The sequence below is a fragment of the Vipera ursinii genome, assembly GCF_947247035.1.
Source record: "Vipera ursinii genome assembly, chromosome: 3".
Classification (NCBI taxonomy): domain Eukaryota; kingdom Metazoa; phylum Chordata; class Lepidosauria; order Squamata; family Viperidae; genus Vipera; species Vipera ursinii.
This window is the reverse complement of record NC_139516.1, coordinates 30,380,990-30,399,264: the sequence shown is the minus strand read 5'-3', so window position 1 is coordinate 30,399,264 and position 18,275 is coordinate 30,380,990. Positions and strand designations below refer to the sequence as shown.

The 18,275-nt window shown below is 41.4% G+C and overlaps 1 protein-coding gene across 1 annotated transcript in view; it reads right to left on the bottom strand.

Moving 5' to 3' along the window:
* Positions 1–18,275, bottom strand: part of PIGU (phosphatidylinositol glycan anchor biosynthesis class U) — a gene marked incomplete at its 5' end in the record, with an annotated part of 662,778 nt that overhangs the window by 402,643 nt on the left and 241,860 nt on the right. The window lies entirely within an intron of this gene.

The window sequence follows — 18,275 nt, the reverse complement described above, 5'->3', positions numbered from 1 at the left end:
CCTTCACTGTACATGCCTCCACTGTGGCTAATATTGAATGTTTCCATCTTTGTGCATGTCTTGATGCAGTTATAGAAAAACAGTTCCATGACTTGTTCCAACTGTTTATCAGCCAAAAGGAAAAGCTGATTTCAATTTTATATTAGTCTTTAAAATCATCTGAATTAGTATTTATATTTGAGTCCATTTTTTTAGCTTTTTTGCACATCCACAAAACATGATAAAATGTCCGCTCTTGTTCACATTTCCAATACCCAGACCTTTGCTTTAAGTCCCACCATGATGGCTTTCCTACTTGTCACAGTCTAATTTTGGGGCATGCTTCACTGGCAAAATGGGCAGCAAATAAATTTAATAAATAAACAACCAGTTATGGATCTGATGCTGCCATGGTACCCATTTTCAGGCCAGTTGATTCGGCAAGTGATCTGGCCACCTTTCTTCCATTTCCATGTTCGTTTCTTGGCAAGTACTAGGCAATATATTTTTCAATTTCCCACTTCAGTCTGTGGTTCCTAGATTATTAGAATCTGAATAATAATACTATTATTAAATGTACATGCCACTTAACTCAGAGCAACTGAATGCTGACCAAATCTAGTCTTTGAGCTTTTCAAGGTAATGCACAGTTAGCTGGCTGTCACTTCGAGTAAAGCCTCCTTTGAATCAAGCTCAACTCTGGGACACACATCCACAGAGTTTTCTTAGGCAAAGGCAAACCAATTGGTGTTGTATATCCTAGTAATCTCTTATTCAGAAATTAACTAGACCCAACCTTGCTTAATTTCAAAGCCCAGAGGAGATCAAGCAGGTGCTGCCATTTGCTGAGACACTACTTGCTTTAGCCTTTCATTAAATACATTTCAGCCTTAGTACATGGCCAGCATCAAGTTTGTTCAAATCCTAATAAAAACGTACCTAGCTTAAAAATGGCTGGCTTGAGTGCCGCAATGCATGCCCTAATAAATGGTAGGAAAATCACATGTAATTAATTTTACTAAATCCCATTCATTTTTTTAAAAAAATTCCAAACTAAACAGAGGGGATTTGGGCCAAACCACCAAAAATCTAATTCATTATTAATTGTTTCCTTTATCTACTGGCTTGGGGTGCTTTTACAAATCTTTCTGAAACTCCCTGAATATAAAGTTGAATGCAAATCTATCCTCCATAATCAATTATCCATATCTGTGTTCTCTTTTAGAATACTTAGAAGTTATGAGGCTAAAATAACTTCTAAGTAGAATCTTAGAAGTTATTTTAGTCTCATAACTTCTAAATAGAATAAAAGAGAACACAGATGTGGATAATTGTATGCATGGCTGGGGAATTCTGGCAAAATCCACACATTTTAAAGTTTCCAAGATTGGGAAACATTGCACCAAAGTTATCTTTTCCATATTGCAGGATTGGAAATAAGCCTGCTGAAAGTAGCTGAACTACATCTCTCAGCTGTCTGGAACCATTGAAAATTATTTATTTATTATGTATATATCCACCCATCTGGACAGCTTACAAAGGTTAAAACAGAGAAAACTCGCCCATAATGCATATTGGTAGATGAGCAGCATCTGAACAACCACTGCTGTTGCAGGGAGATGTTTCTCATCTCTTCTGTGTACGTGTTTGTGGAACTGTACTAGATTTGTACCAATAGCAAAGGACTTGCTGAGTAGCTGAGATTGTACAATTGTTGAAAGTAGAATTGCCCCATTTATAAATAAGACATTTTGTAGCAAAATCTTTATGACAAGTACAGATGAAAAATGTGTATTCTAAGCAAGATAAATCTACTTGAAGGATAATTTTTCAGAAGCATGGTGGGAAATACTGTCAATTTTCTTTGAAGTACCTCAGCATTTTACTTCTGAACATTCTGGTTGCTTGTTCTTGAAAAAGTTGATGGAGTATTTATTGGTAAACCAGCAACTACTGATAAATGTAATATATAAGGTAGTAGGGAAAGGGGATTTCTTAGTTTACTTGGGGTTTTCTTATCTTTTTATTTTGTTTTGGTTTCCATTGTTTTCCAATATTTTCCTTTACATTTGAAAACTGTTTTGTTTTATTGTGTTTTTTAGTGTATTTTGGTCAATATTTCACATTTTGAAAAAAAAGTCTATATAATTTTTCCTTCACTCTATATCTCCACTCTGCTTTTTATAATGTTATTATTAATTCATAATATTATTAAATATTATAGTATTGCTTACTATTACACGCAGGATAGTGGCTGGGTAATTGCAATGCAAGCTCCATCCATTTTGTATGTGCACTGATGTCACATGCATGTTTAAAGGGATGAGGCTTCCAAAACAGGACTACATTTGCCATTTTCCCATATTGAGTCTCTCTCTCTCTCTCTCTCTCTCTCTCTCTCTCTCTCTCTCTCTCTCTCTCTCACACACACACACACACACACAGAGAGAGAGAGAGAGAGAGAGAGAGAGAGAGAGAGAGAGAGAGAGAGAGAGAGAGAGAGAGAGAGAGAGAGAGAGAATAAACACTGCTGCTTCTTATACTAATGTTTGGCTTCTTCATTGGCAGCTTTATAACACCATATATTTTTACCTCTTGCTGAAGCTGCTACTAATATGCTAATATGCTCTAAGCAGGTATCCCCAGATGAACAGTTGTAAGGAGAATGCTAAAAATGATCTATTTTTGAATGAAACCTCACTGAACCATTTTGAATAGTTTTAAATTCAGGGGGGAACAGTTTATTCCTTCTGGGAAAAATATTCCATATTTGGGGGGGGGGTGATCGTTGTTAGTATTGCTGGATGTTTAGCACATATGACAAAACTGGAATATGACATTCTGAAAACCCACATCAGTTTTGGATAAAGAATGCAACAACAATGTTTTCCATCAATGGATTTAATTTCTCTGACATCCAATTATCCCTTGTTTTTATTCATGGTGGTCTAAGTATTGTAAAAATTAATGCTCCCTATGGCATTGATTTAAATTGGCAGAAGTTATTTAAGAGATCCAGTTATTTAAGAGATCCAGCTGTTTCTCAAGGATGTCTCTCATCTGCTCTCTATCACTGTCCTTAGATCTGAGTTTCTTTCTCTTTCTCTTTTTTTCTCTCTTTTTTCTTTCTTTCCTTCTTTCTTTCCTGCTTTCCTTCTTTCCTTTCTTTTCTCTTTTTTTGGTGGGGGAAATGAATACAGTTTTTATTTTACAAATAAAAAAATTAACCAGAAGCAAGTTTCAAAATGGACATACCCCTGCTTTCGTAATTTCTGATTATTTCCATACAGAACTTTTAATGTGCATTACTCATTGTTTCATGAAGAATTCAGAAGACACCTCATCCTTTAGTAATTAATCTATTTTAACAGCAATAACAATAAAAAGTTGGAAGGCACCTTGGAGGTCATCTACTACAAGCCCCTGCTCAGGCAGGAAACCCTGTACCATTTCAGGCAAATGGCGGTCCAGTCTCTTCTTTAAAACTTACAGTGTTGGAGCATTCACAGCTTCTGGAGGCAGGTTGTTCCAATGATTACGGTAATTGTTCTAACTGTCAGGAAATTTCTCCTTGGTTCTAGGTTGCTTCTCTCCTTGACTAGTTTCCATCTGTTGCTTCTTGTCCTGCCTTCAGGCGCTGTGGAGAATAGCTTGACTGCCTCTTCCTTGTAGCAACCCCTGAGATATTGGAACACTGCTATCATGTCACCCCTAGTATTTCTCTTCATTAAACTAGACATACCCAATTCCAGCAAGCATTCCTTATATGTTTTAGCCTCCAGTCGCCTAATCATCTTTGTTGCTCTTCTCTGTACTCTTTCCAGAGTCTCAACATCTTTTTTACATCGTGGTGACCAAAACTGGATGCAGTATTCCAAGTGTGGCCTTACCAAGGCATTGTAAAGTGGTATTAGTACTTCACTTGATCTTGATTCTATCCCTCTGTTAATGCAGCCTAGCACTGTGTTGGCCTTTTGGTAGCTGCAGCACACTGCTGGCTCATATTTAAGTGATTGTCCACTAGGACTCTGAGATCCCTCTCACAGTTACTACTGCTAAGCAAGATATCACCTATACTATACCTGTGCATTTGGTTTTTCTTGCCTAAATGTAGAACCTTACTTTTTTCACCATTAGATTTCATTTTGTTAGATAGCGCTCAATGTTCAAGTCTGTCAAGATCCTCTTGTATCTTAAGCCTATCTTCTAGAGTGTTGGCTATTCCTGCCAGCTTGGTCTCATCTGCAAACATTTATCTCCATGTAGATGCAGTTCCATTGGGGACCACACGCTTAGTAGGGCCGGTCAGCCAGCTATGAATCCATCTGGTCATGATGCTATCTAACCTACATTTTTCTATCTTAGCAAGTAGTAGGTTGTGGTCTACTTTATCAAATGCCTTACTGAAGTCCAAGTAAATTATATCCACAAGATTCCTCTGGTCCACTAATTTTGTCACCTGATCAAAGAATGCAATAAGATTTCTCTGGCATGATCTGTTTTTCACAAACCCATGTTGGTTTTTGGTAATGACTTTGTTTGCCTCTAGGTGTTCGCTGATTCATTGCTTATTATCTTTAAAATCTTTATATTTTATATCTGCTTTTCTTTTTCCATTTTTCTTTTTCCACTGTTTGATTAATGAAAAAGATCCAAACCAAAAAGAAAAAAATCTTGAAAGTCTGAAAAACAAGTCCTAAATATAGTAGCAGTATATAGAAAAATGAGTTCTAATCCTCATTCCCACAACCCATGTCCTAATATTGTCAGTTTAATCAATGGTAGTTAGCAAAAATGTACATCTCTTTACTAAACAAACAAACTACATTCTGAAACTATTTTTTAACCATTTAATCTATTTGGAGAAATATGTTCCAGTTTGTATTATACTATACCACAGGTCTGCAACCCGCGGCTCCGGAGCCGCATGCGGCTCTTTCAGCCGTCTCTTGCAGCTCCCAGTCCTCTGCCATGTGCAGTTCAAAAAAAAAAGTGGGACTAAAAAAATTCAACCAATCAATTCAAATATGCAGGGTAAGTACATATCTTGCCTTGGCTCTTCAGTCAAACCCTGTTCTGCGGATGCGCGCATGTACGCGCAGGTGCACACATTTTTTTGCGGCTCCCAGTTTTTCCTTTTGTGAGGGAACCGGTTCCGAGTGGCTCTTTCACTGTTTCAGGTTGCTGACCCCTGTACTATACTGTACTATACAAACTTTAAAAAATGTGTAGTTTGCTTAAATTCAGTATGAGTATCCTGGGTTTTTTTCCCTTCCGCCACCAGCATATAATCACAATCCAACTATTTCAGACCCATGCTTATAATCCTTTCCAAATGAAATAGAATCTCCAATACAAGCACAGTGTTATTATTATGTGTCCTTATATATTTGTGAAAGTATTCAGACATTTAGAATCAGTGGTATCTAGCAGTTCTTAAAGAATTTCACCATTTATAGCTAAACATGGTACAAACGTGTCCTATGAATCTTTTTTTCTGCCCTGTCTCTGTGAGGTTGCCTCCATCTTATCCACAGCCCGTGAACAAGCTTACATTAACCTTAGCTAGATCCGTGTTCAAGAAGAATTCTCCTTGAAAATTCCACTGTCTGCTGCAATATCTGTAAAATTCAATTCCCTTCTCTGTCCATTCGGTTGGCAGGAAAGGTAGATTACACAAGTAAATGGATTCAATCTGGCAATTACTGGCCATTTCAGGCTGATACAAGCATGTGTTGAGCCACATTCTCCTACAGTAGTGTGTTAGACCCAGTTCCAGACCAAGTAAGGAACTTACAGTCAGCATTGTTATGCTTTCAGTTTTTACTGTTGCTTCTAATCCTAGTGAACTTCTGTCTCGGGCTTTATGCTATTTGCACGATGTGGAAAACACTCTATTGACCCACAAGCTAGCAGAAATCAATATGTGTATGCATTGGACATTCATGGGATTGTGCACATGCTTGTGTGATTTAGCTTCCTTTATGATTCCCACTTTATGAGATGTGGAAAGGGTAAAAACACCCAACCCAACCCGCACCTGCTACCCAAATATTGGCAATACAGGAGCTGCCAGAATGCCCCCTTAGCGCAAAGGACATAGCCTCAGAGACCCCCAAGGACAAGGTCCTAAGCAGGATACAATCGTGGGTGAGCAGTGGGTGGCAGGACAAATCACCAGGGCAAGAGTTCACTGCATACTTTTCCAGAAGACATGAACTATCAACACACAAGGGGTGTCTGCTGTGGGGAAGTAGAGTCATCATTCCCACAAGGCTTAGAGAAAGAGTCCTCCAGTCACTGCATGAGGGCCACCCAGGAGTGGTAAGAATGAAGGCCCTGGCAAGGAGCTACCTGTGGTGGCCAGGGTTGGACAAGGAGATAGAAGGGGTAGTAGCTGGGTGCTACACGTGCCAGAGGTCACGGCCAGAACAGCCACATGCACCAGTTCACAAGTGGGAGGAGACACACACCCCTTTGTCTTTTAAATGCAGATGGACCACTGAATCTTGTCCTGATGGGTTTGTTCTCCTATGTTGTGCCATTCGTTTATGAAATGGTTGTTTTGTTTCCCCATGTAACAACCACTCCCTAAAAGAATGCAAATGACCAGCTGTTTGCAAGGAATATGAATACCCAAAACCACAGAAGAAAGTCTCAAAATCCAGATGGATTTTGACACACTTGAAGGAAAACAAACATGACATATCCCCTGTCCAACTCATGCATGCTAGCTTTCTGGGAGCTGGCTTCTTTATATGCCCCCTAAAACTGGTGGCAAGCAAAAACCGGTGCTACAGACAAACCTAATGGGTGATCAGGATTACAACAGGTGATTTTCATCAGCAGTCAGGAAAAAGCCAGCAGCAACAAACAGTCAGCAATCCCTACTTCCTTTCCTCTTCCTCTCGCTGCTTCCTCCTCTTCCTTATGTCTCTTCCCTTTCTTTAGATAACCTCCCACTCAAATTCTTGCTTATTCTTTCTGTTAATGATGCTCATCCCCAATACTTTCATGTAGATGATAAAAATTTCTGGAGACAGAATGGAAACCTGAACGACACCATGCCATACTCTCATTTTGAGGAACAACTATTTCTAAGTGACACCATCTAATACCTATTAATGCTTCCTATTTCCAATTGTTTCACCTTTTTCAGAAGGAAGCCCTGTTGGTTGTACTAAAAGCTGCTGAGAGGTCAAGAAGAAACCAGAATCATGCTTTGTCAGACCCAGACTAACGTGATCTATCATGAAGATTGAGAGACTCTCAGCCTGCTAGTAAACTAGTTTGAAATGAATAAAAATAATTCCTTACTTCTAAGGTGAGTCCACCTGAGAAGACACTATTTTCTTAATCAATATATCCAACTATGAAAGTCGAAAGTGGTTTATAATTGACCATCTCTGAAAAATCTTGGAAATGTTTGTATATTTTTTAAAATTGCAAAATAGCCTAGAACATCATCAGTCTAGAGCAGGGGTCTTCAAACTCGGCCCTTTTATGACTGGCTGAGGAATTCTGGGAGTTGAAGTCCACGAGTCATAAAAGGGCCGAGTTTGAAGACCTCTGGTCTAGAGAAACCATATAATGTAATTTCAGTTGCATTGATTAGTTGAGATTGGAAAATTGATCAATTTATTGATCAATTTATTAAGTAAACTGCTAATTAAAATGGGATTTATATAGATGATTGATATTTCATTGTATTTTTCTCAGTTTTTACAATGCTATTTAAAAAGTATCAGTATGTTGAATTAAATCAAGTTTTCCCAAGCTAGTGTATCCCATATCTGTTTGATTTCAAATCCAATAATTCACAACCATAATTAAACTCACCCATACAAATGTTAAGGTAATTTGGGAAATAGAGTGGATGTAATCTTATTCCACTGTCTAGTTTCCACTTGTTCATATTCCCCATTATTGATTGCAAAAAAGAATCACATGCTAAGCAAGTCTATTTATAGACCTGTTGAATGTGATACTATACATTTACAAACAGCAGCAAAATAGCAGAATTAAACAGAGAATCTGGAGACTTAAATCCACAATAGCTTTTCTGATATTGTAATAACTTTTCAGCATGTATTTCAAGATAAAACTTGATCTTTTAAAATCTGTAAAAAGGATTTTACCAGTTCTTGTGACTTAGGGAGAGCCAGTTGGTGTAATGGTTAAGAAACTACGCTAGAACTTGGAAGACTGAGTTCTAATCCCACCTTAGACACAAAACCTGCTTGGTGACTTGCTATGAGCAGTCTGAAAGATTGCTGTGTAGATGCAATAGATGTGTATAGATGCACAGGAAATGCATGAAACTTATCATACCATCTACTGGAAGGTTAGACAATGCATCACCCATCCATTTCTTTTTGGCACTGTTAGTCAAAAATTTCTGGCCAACTAGCTCACCTAAAATACATGTTGTCAGGAGAAGCAAGCGGATTGTGCCTAACCCACTTTGGCAATGCTGGCTAAAGTCCCTCACTACTTGCATCACCTGGAGAAGGTGTTCTCTTTAAAGCTGCTACAATTACACATTCCTTTGGCAGAGAGATGGCCACCTAGAGAAAAATAAGGAGTTTGAAGAAAGTAAACAATTTACATATCCTTACTGTAGTTGAGCTGTCTCTCTGATCAGTCAGGTTCAGAATGAAGAAGCAGAGAATGGTCCAAAGTTCAGGAAACATAGAAAAGTATTACAAAGGACAGAGCAAGGATTTTATATGCAATCACTCATGAAAGTAAAGAGTGAGTCTGCTAAGTCTGCTCATCTAGGCATCTTCCCAGAAGTGAGTTGATTAATGAGTGGGCAGTCCTGCTCTTGCCAGTATTTAGTCTCTTCTGTTCAGTGTATCTCAGCTCTGGTAGCTTAAATAATCTTCATTCTCTTGGCTTCTTGGAAAGGGATGTGAACTTTAAAAACTCCTCTCTAGTTTTTTCTGCTTCTAGAGAAGTGCTCATCTCCAGCTTTTTCCTGACAAGTCTTTACGGGTCCTAGTCTGGAAGACACATCATCTTTTCCTCATCAGCAGAGCATTCTTTAGAGGCAGTCTTGACAAAAGGCAAGCTGGTGGGCATAATCTTTTGCCAGCAGGCATCGGAGGGATTAGGTGAGTAGTGGACAAATTAGCACCTCTGTTTTAAAGGGAAAGAGAAGATTGACTGGGGGAAGATTATTTTATTTTCTGTTTTCAAGAGAGACAAGCCAGAAGGAGGGAGAGCAAGACAGGAAGTTTATTCTCTGGAGATAGAATAAAAAGCTTTTTTGCCTTCCTACCTTCCTCTCCCTCCTTCTGGCTTGTCTCTCTGGAAAAGAGAAACTAAAGGCAGGAGATGAGAAGGAAGGAAGTGTAGCGGAGAGGGCAATTGGGTGGGGGGCAATCAGCACTGGCTGGGAGGCTTTACCAGAGCTCTGAGGATTCAGCAGAGAGGTCGGGAGCTCCAGAGGCCTCCGTGGTGGCTTGGGGCGGGGCAGGGCTCTTGGGGAGGCATTTTTAAAGGGGAAGAGAAGATTGACTGGGGGAAGATGATTTTATTTTCTCTTTTCCGGAGAGACAAGCCGGGAGGGAGAGCAAGGTAGGAAGGCAAAAAGGCTTTTTATTCTCTCTCCAGATAACAACAACAACAACAACAACAACAACAATAAGAATAAGAATAAGAATAAGAATAAAAGAATAAGAATAAGAATAAGTTGGGAGGGACCTTGGAGGTCATCTACTACAAGCCCCTGCTCAAGCAGGAAACCCTATACCATTTCAGACAAATGGCTGGCCAGTCTCTTCTTAAAAACTTCCAGTGTTGCAGGTTGTTCCATTGGTTAATTGTTGTAACTGTCAGGAAGTTTCTCCTTAGTTCTAGGTTGCTTTTCTCCTTAACTAGTTTCCAGCCGTTGCTTCTTGTCCTGCTTTCAGGTGCTTTAGAGCAGTGTTTTTCAACCACTGTTCCGCGGCACACTAGTGTGCCGCGAGATGTTGACTGGTGTGCCGTGGGAAGAAATGAAAAAACACTGACCTAGGAGACAGCGGTGAGAGGAGGAGGAGGAGGAGGAGGAGGAGGAGGAGGAGGAGGAGGAACAGCCGCGGGCGGAGCGGCGCTGCAAGACTCTCTGGCGGGGAGCCTTGGCTAAGCTGACAGCCCTACTTTGCTGGAAGCAAAAGCCCGGGAAAAGAAGTGGGCTCGACCTCTCTAGGCACCAGGGCTCCATGGCAGCGTAGCTCCGCCCCCTTCTCTGGCTTCGGAGGGTCTCTTGCTGAAGAGAGAGAAGCTGGGGAGAGGCGACCGGCTCGCTTATCGGAAGAGGACGGACGGGCGGCCAGCCCGGCTCGCCTGAGCTGTCGCGTGGTTGGTTGCCTGCAATGTTCGAAAAAGCTCTTCTTCCCCAGCACGCGCCGCTTACTCCTTACTCCCCGTGCGGCTGAGGATGCGAGACTCCCACCTGGTCGGCTGCCTGGCTCCGCTTTCTTTGCTCCGCTTTCTTTGCTCGCCCCTCGCCCCAGACCGCTTCGCTTTTGGAGGCTTCGCTTGCGTCTGAAAAACTACATGGCTGATTTTTTTTTTTAACCTGTCCTTTTGATATGTTGCATAATAAAAGCAATTAAAAACCTTTGGGGTTTCCCCCCCCCCTCTGGAGTGAAGTGCTTTTGATGGTAAAGGTGAGAAAGAAAGAAAAAGGAAGGGAAAAAAGGAGAAAGGGGGAAGGGGAAAAGGGAGGGAGAAAGAAAAAAAAGGAGAATAGAAAAGAAAGAGAGAGAGAGAGGAAGGGAGGAAGGAAGGAAGGAAAAAAAGCAGGAAGAAAAATTAAAAAGAAATGCAAGTAGCTTCCAGTTTCCACAACAAGTAGAAAGCAAGAAATTGAGAGAGGGAGAGAAAGAAAGTGGGAGAGAGAAAGGCAGGAAAGAAAGGAAGGAAGATAGAAAGAAAGAAAGAGAAAAGAAAGAGAGAAAAAGAAAGAGAGAAAAGAGAAAAAGAAAAAGAAAGAAAGAAAGAAAAAGAAAGAAAGAAAGAAAGAAAGAAAGAAAGAAAGAAAGAAAGAAAGAAAGAAAGAAAGAAAAATAAATGAAGGAGAAAAATGCAGAAAAAAAAATTAAAAAGAAATGCAAGTAGCTTCCAATTTCCACAACAAGTAGAAAGCAAGAAATTGAGAGAGGAAGGGAAAGAAAGTGGGAGAGAGAAAGGAAGGAAGGAAGATAAAGAAAGAAAAGAGAGGGAGGGAAGAGAGGGAAGGAAGGAAGGAAGAAAAGAAGGGAAAAAAGAACATACAGAAAGATAAATTAAAAAGAAATGCAAGCTTTCCTTTTCCTTCACAGCAAAAACAAACAAACAAAAGCCCCAAAATAAAATAAAATAAAATAAAGAGGCTAATAATAATAATAATAATAATAATAATAATAATAAGAAGAAGAAGAAGAAGAAGAAGAAGAAGAAGAAGAAGAAGAAGTAGTTGGAAGGGACCTTGGAGGTCATCTAGTCCAACCCCTTGAGAACACAGGCCATCCTCGACTTACGACCATTCGTGTAGCGACCATGGGGAGGTCCAACGGTGTGGAAAACGGTGGAGTGCCTCGTGATTTTTTTCATGAAACAAGTGTGCCTTTGCCCAAAAAAGGTTGAAAAACACTGCTTTAGAGAATAGCTTGACTCCCTCTTCTTTGTGGCAGCCCTTGAGATATTGGAATACTGCTATCATGTCACCCCTCACCCCTCACTTCCTACCTCGCTCTCCCTCCTGGCTTGTCTCTCTGCTGAATTCTCAGAGCTCTGGCAAAGCCTCCCACCCAGCGCCGATCCCAGCCAGCGCCGATCCCCCCACCCAATTGCCCTCTCCACTACACTTCCTTCTCTCCTTCTCATCTCTTTCCTTCCTCCATGCTCAGGAAGGGTTGATGGGAGAGGGAGAGGTTGCTAGCACTGCCATGTGGCTGCCGGCCTTGTTATCCCACATTGGGGAGTCTGTCCCAGTGAAAGGAAAGCTTCGTGGCTATGAGGCTGGAGGTGTTGGGGGGGTGGGGTTGGGGTTTGGCACTGATCTACAACCTGGTTGCATCCATCAAAGCCAGAATGCGCTCAGCCTAAGATCCACCAGAATCAGCAAGGAGCTGCCTTGCCACCTCTGCCCTGCCCCCCGAGTGAGCGCACAGGAGACGGCCAGCACCAGCATCCCTGGGCCGGATGGAACCACATGTCAGGCTGCATCCAGCCCATGGGCTTTGTGTTTCACATGTCTTCAATTAACCAGTCTTGCATGAACTTTCTAGTTACATGGCCAACAAGAAGAGAAACATCTTCAAGAAAAAACAAACATCCAATTGCCTTTTGAAAAAGCAGTTTTGGGAAAACCATGCCCTGAATGATGGAGAATCTCCATAGAGATTGATTCCATTGTATTCTGCAATACAATTTTCATTCTTTGTAATCCAAAGTAATGTTGCTAATAATTTTTGTAAAGGGTGTCAGCATTCTGTTCATATGATAATAATAATAATAATAATAATAATAATAATAATAATAATAATAATAATAATAATAATAATAATAATAATAATAATAATGTTGGAAGGGACCTTGGAGGTCATCTAGTCCAACCCCCTGCTCAGGCAAGAAACCCTATACCATTTCAGGCAAATGGCTGTCCAGTCTCTTCTTAAAAACTTCCAGTGTTGGAGCATTCACCACTTCTGGAAGCAGGTTGTTCCACTGGTTAATTGTTCTAACTGTCAGGAAGTTTCTCCTTAGTTCTAGGTTGCTTCTCTCCTTGACTAGTTTCCATGCATTGCTTCTTGTCCTGCTTTCAGGTGCTTTGGAGAATAGCTTGACTCCCTCTTCTTTGTGGCAGCCCCTGAGATATTGGAACACTGCTATCATGTCACCCCTCACTCTTCTCTTCATTAAACTACACATACCCAGTTCCAGCAACCATTCCCTATATGTTTTAGCCTCCAGTCCCCCAATCATCTTTGTTGCTCTTCTCTGTACCCTTTCTAGAGTCTTGACATCTTTTTTACATCGTGGTGACCAAAACTGGATGCAGTATTCCAGGTGTGGCCTTACCAAAGCATTGTAAAGTGGTATTAGTACTTCACTTGATCTTGATTCTATCCCTCTGTTAATGCAGCCTAGCACTGTGTTGGCTTTTTTGGCAGCTGCAGCACACTGCTGGCTCATATTGAAGTGATTGTCTACTAGGACTCCGAGATCCCTCTCACAGTTACTACTATTGAGCAAGGTACCACCTATACTATACCTGTGCATTTGATTTTTCCTGCCTAAATGTAGAACCTTACTTTTTTCACCACTGAATTTCATTTTGTTAGATAGTGCCCAGTGTTCAAGTCTGTCAAGATCCTCTTGTATCTTAAGCCTATCTTCTGGAGTGTTGGCTATTCCTGCCAGCTTGGTGTCATCTGCAAATTTGATGAGTTCCCCATCTATCCCCTCATTCAAATCGTTGATGAAGATGTTGAAGAGCACTGGGCCCAGAACAGAGCCCTGGGGCACCCCACTACACACTTCCTTCCATGTAGATGCAGTTCCATTGAGGACCACACGCTGAGTACAGCCTGTCAGCCAGCTACGAATCCATCTGGTGGTGTTGCTATCTAACCCACATTTTTCTATCTTATCAAGTAATACCACTTATCAGCTAATCTCAATGTACACATGTTGTACTTTGACATTAAAGGTTTATTATTATTAATAGGCTGTGATCTACTTTATCAAATGCCTTACCGAAGTCCAAGTAAATTATATCTACAGCATTCCTCTGGTCCACTAATTTTGTCACTTGGTCAAAGAATGTAATAAGATTTGTCTGGCATGATCTGTTTTTGACAAACCCATGTTGACTTTTAGTGATGACTTTGTTTGCATCAAGGTGTTCGCTGATTTGTTGTTTGATTATCTTTTCCAGAATCTTCCCAGGTATTGAGGTCAGGCTGATAGGTCTGTAGTTTCCTGGATCTATGTTCATTGATATTAAAAAAGGTAAAGGTAAAGGTTCCCCCGCACATTCGTGCTAGTCGTTTCCGACTCTAGGGGCCGGTGCTCATCTCCGTTTCAAAGCCAAAGAGCCAGCGCTTGTCCGAGGACGTCTCCGTGGTCATGTGGCCGGCATGACTAGACGCCAAAGGCGCACGGAACGCTGTTACCTTCCCACCAGAGTGGTTCCTATTTTTCTACTTGCATTTTTACGTGCTTTCAAACTGCTAGGTTGGCAGAAGCTGGGACGAGTAACAGGCGCTCACTCTGCTACGCGGCACTCGGGATTCGACCCGCCAAACTGCCGACCTTCCGATCGACAAGCTCAGTGTCCTAACCCACTGAGCCGTAAATACTTGAAATCAAAGAATAATAAAACTTTACTACTATATAATGAATGAGGTGTATGTATTCTGTTATGCACAGATATTTCAGCATTGCTTCATTCCTCACTAACTTTAACTCTAATCATTTCTATGTAAATGATTACAGGCAAAATATCACATAAGTTCTAAAATCTTCAAATGAAGATTTATAACAAATCTATCCAGCAAGAGTGCACTTGACATGTTATGTCTTAATGCTGTAGGTGAAATAGGAAACAGTTCTGTCTTAGTGTCATAAAATATTTTACAAATTTCTTTTGCTTTGTAATCCTTGTTCTGTATGCTACTGGGATCACATGCTCCAAATCAATAGCCTTTTTCTGTATTAAAGCCTGAACTCCAGCAAGAGTAAAAGAGCTGTGCAGTATGGAGCTAATAATTCAGTCTGTCTACTCAGGGTCACAATCATAATATCATAGCACAGTCATAATAGTGATCCAGGAACGGGGCACAGGTGACATATGAAGCTTGACATCCTTGGGTGTTTTTACCCTTTCCACATCTCATAAAGTGGGAATCATAAAGGAAGCTAAATCACACAAGCATGTGCACAATCCCATGAATGTTCAATGCATACACATATTGATTTCTGCTAGCTTGTGGGTCAATAGAGTGTTTTCCACATCGTGCAAATACAACATAGCATAAAGCCCGAGACAGAAGTTCACTAGGATTAGAAGCAACAGTAAAAACTGAAAGCATAAAAATGCTGACTGTAAGTTCCTTACTTGGTCTGGAACTGGGTCTAACACACTACTGTAGGAGAATGTGGCTCAACACATGCTTGAATCAGCCTGAAATGGCCAGTAATTGCCAGATTGAATCCATTTACTTGTGTAATCTACCTTTCCTGCCAACCGAATGGACAGGGAATGGAATTGAATTTTACAGATATTGCAGCAGACAGTGGAATTTTCAAGGAGAATTCTTCTTGAACACGGATCTAGCTAAGGTTAATGTAAGCTTGTTCACGGGCTGTGGATAAGATGGAGGCAACCTCACAGAGACAGGGCAGAAAAAAAGATTCATAGGACACGTTTGTACCATGTTTAGCTATAAATGGTGAAATTCTTTAAGAACTGCTAGATACCACTGATTCTAAATGTCTGAATACTTTCTCAGATATATAAGGACACATAATAATAACACTGTGCTTGTATTGGAGATTCTATTTCATTTGGAAAGGATTAGAAGCAGGAAGGGTCCCTCTCTCTCTCTCTCTCTCTCTCTCTCTCTCTCTCTCTCTCTCTCTCTCTCTCTCTCTCTCTCTGTGTGTGTGTGTGTGTGTGTGTGTGTGTGAGAGAGAGAGAGAGAGAGACAGAGAGACAGAGACAGAGACAGAGACAAAGCATGATTCTGGTTTCTTCTTGACCTCTCAGCAGCTTTTAGTACAACCAACAAGGCTTCCTTCTGAAAAACGTGAAACAATTGGAAATAGGAAGCATTAATAGGTATTAGATGGTGTCACTTAGAAATAGTTGTTCCTCAAAATGAGAGTATGGCATGGTGTCGTTCAGGTTTCCATTCTGTCTCCAGAAATTGTTATCATCTACATAAAAGTATTGGGGATGAGCATCATTAACAGAAAGAATAAGCAAGAATTTGAGTGGGAGGTAATCTAAAGAAAGGGAAGACACATAAGGAAGAGGAGGAAGCAGCGAGAGGAAGAGGAAAGGAAGTAGGGATTGCTGACTGTTTGTTGCTGCTGGCTTTTTCCTGACTGCTGATGAAAATCACCTGTTGTAATCCTGATCACCCATTAGGTTTGTCTGTAGCACCGGTTTTTGCTTGCCACCAGTTTTAGGGGGCATATAAAGAAGCCAGCTCCCAGAAAGCTAGCATGCAAGAGTTGGAGAGGGGATATGTCATGTATGTTTTCCTTCAAGTGTGTCGAAATCCATCTGGATTTTGAGACTTTCTTCTGTGGTTTTGGGTATTTATATTCCTTGCAAACAGCTGGTCATTTGCATTCTTTTAGGGAGTGGTTGTTACATGGGGAAACAAAACAACCATTTCATAAACAAATGGCACAACATAGGAGAACAAACCCATCAGGACAAGATTCAGTGGTCCATCTGCATTTAAAAGACAAAGGCCACTCTTTCAAAGACAGTAAAGTCCACATTTTGGACAGAGAGGACCGCTGGTTTGAAAGAGGTGTCAAAGCTGCCATCGATGCCATAATTGAACAGCCTTCTCTCAATAGAGGGGGAGGGATATGACATCATCTATCTTCAGTCTACAACACAGTGCTTTCAACATTTCCAAGAAGGCTCCACAGCCATTTGCACTACTAAGGTGACCCTGATGACACAGATAAGCCTCCAGGTGGCATTAACAATTCAGTAAAAATGCAAATGACCAGCTATCTACAAGGAATATTAGTCCTTCCATTCCCCATCATCCAGACAGAGCTGAAGAAGCTTCTTGGATCAGAAGCAAAATGTTTTCAAAGAGAAAAAAGAAAGTCCAATTACCTTGTGAAAAAGCATATTTGGGACAATTAAGAAGCTACTGTTTGTAAGCTGCCCTGTCATGCTGGCTTCATATCCAAATAAAAACTTGAATCGTATATTTAAATAAAAATAAAAAAGTTACAAGTAGTATTTTTTAAAATACCTTGTAGTTTGTAGCATCATGTTTAAACTAGATACTAATATAGTATATGATATTGTATTCTATCACCATTTTAGAATTCATAATGTAATAAATAATATTCTGCTATACTTGATAACAAACAAGCCACATATAGAAAAGAAAAGGAAAAAAGACAAAATGTATATTAACCTACAAACCAAAAGCATTGTAACTTAAAAATGCTGTTTTTTTAAGCAACATTACTTTTTTCTTTTTTTCTCTCAAGCATGGCACGGTTCTACGTTGGTTCTCCTCCTTTCTCCAGGGTCGCTCGCAGTCGGTGCTGACAGGGGGACAGAGGTCGACCCCGAGGCCTCTCGCTTGCGGAGTCCCTCAGGGGTCGGTCCTCTCGCCTCTCCTGTTCAACATCTACATGAAACCGCTGGGTGAGATCATTCGCAGTTTTGGAGTAGGGTACCATCAGTATGCTGATGACACCCAGCTTTTTATCTCAACTCCTAACAATATCAGTGATGCCCTAGACGTGATGTCCCGCTGCCTGAAAGCGGTCCGGGAATGGATGGGGAGAAACAGGCTTCAACTGAACCCGGACAAGACTGAATGGCTGTACGTACCGGCAAGCCAGGAGAGTCAGAACGTCCCACTGCTTAACATTGGGGACAAGTTACTTCCCCCGGCTGATAGGGCCCGCAACCTGGGTGTCCTCCTAGACTCGCAGCTCTCCCTGGAAGACCACATTGGAGCTGTGACCAAGGGGGCCTTCTCCCGGGTTCGACTAGTTCGCCAACTACGGCCTTATCTAGACCTGGATTCCTTACGTACAGTCACCCATGCCCTTGTGACATCTCGCCTAGACTATTGTAACGCTCTCTACATGGGGCTGCCCTTGAGATCCACTCGGAAGCTTCAACTGGTGCAAAGTGCGGCGGCACGGACACTCTTGGGAGCCTCCCGATACTCCCATATCACACCTCTCCTCCGTGCGCTGCACTGGCTTCCGGTTGCCTTCCGTGTGAAGTTCAAGGTGCTAACAATGACATTCAAAGCCCTACATGGCATGGGTCCGGACTACCTACGGGAGCACCTTCTGCCGATGTCAGCACCCCACCGTCCTGTGCGCTCCCACAGAGAGGGCCTCCTCAGGGTGCCACCGCTCAAGGAATGTCGGCTGGTGGCCCCCAGGGGGAGGGCATTCTCAGTGGGTGCGCCAGCCCTCTGGAACACCTTACCTACCGAAATCCGGATGGCCCCTGACCTCCGTACCTTCCGTCGCGACTTAAAAACTTTTTTGTTCCAGCAGGCTGGCCTGGCATGATAGCGTTAATTGGGGTC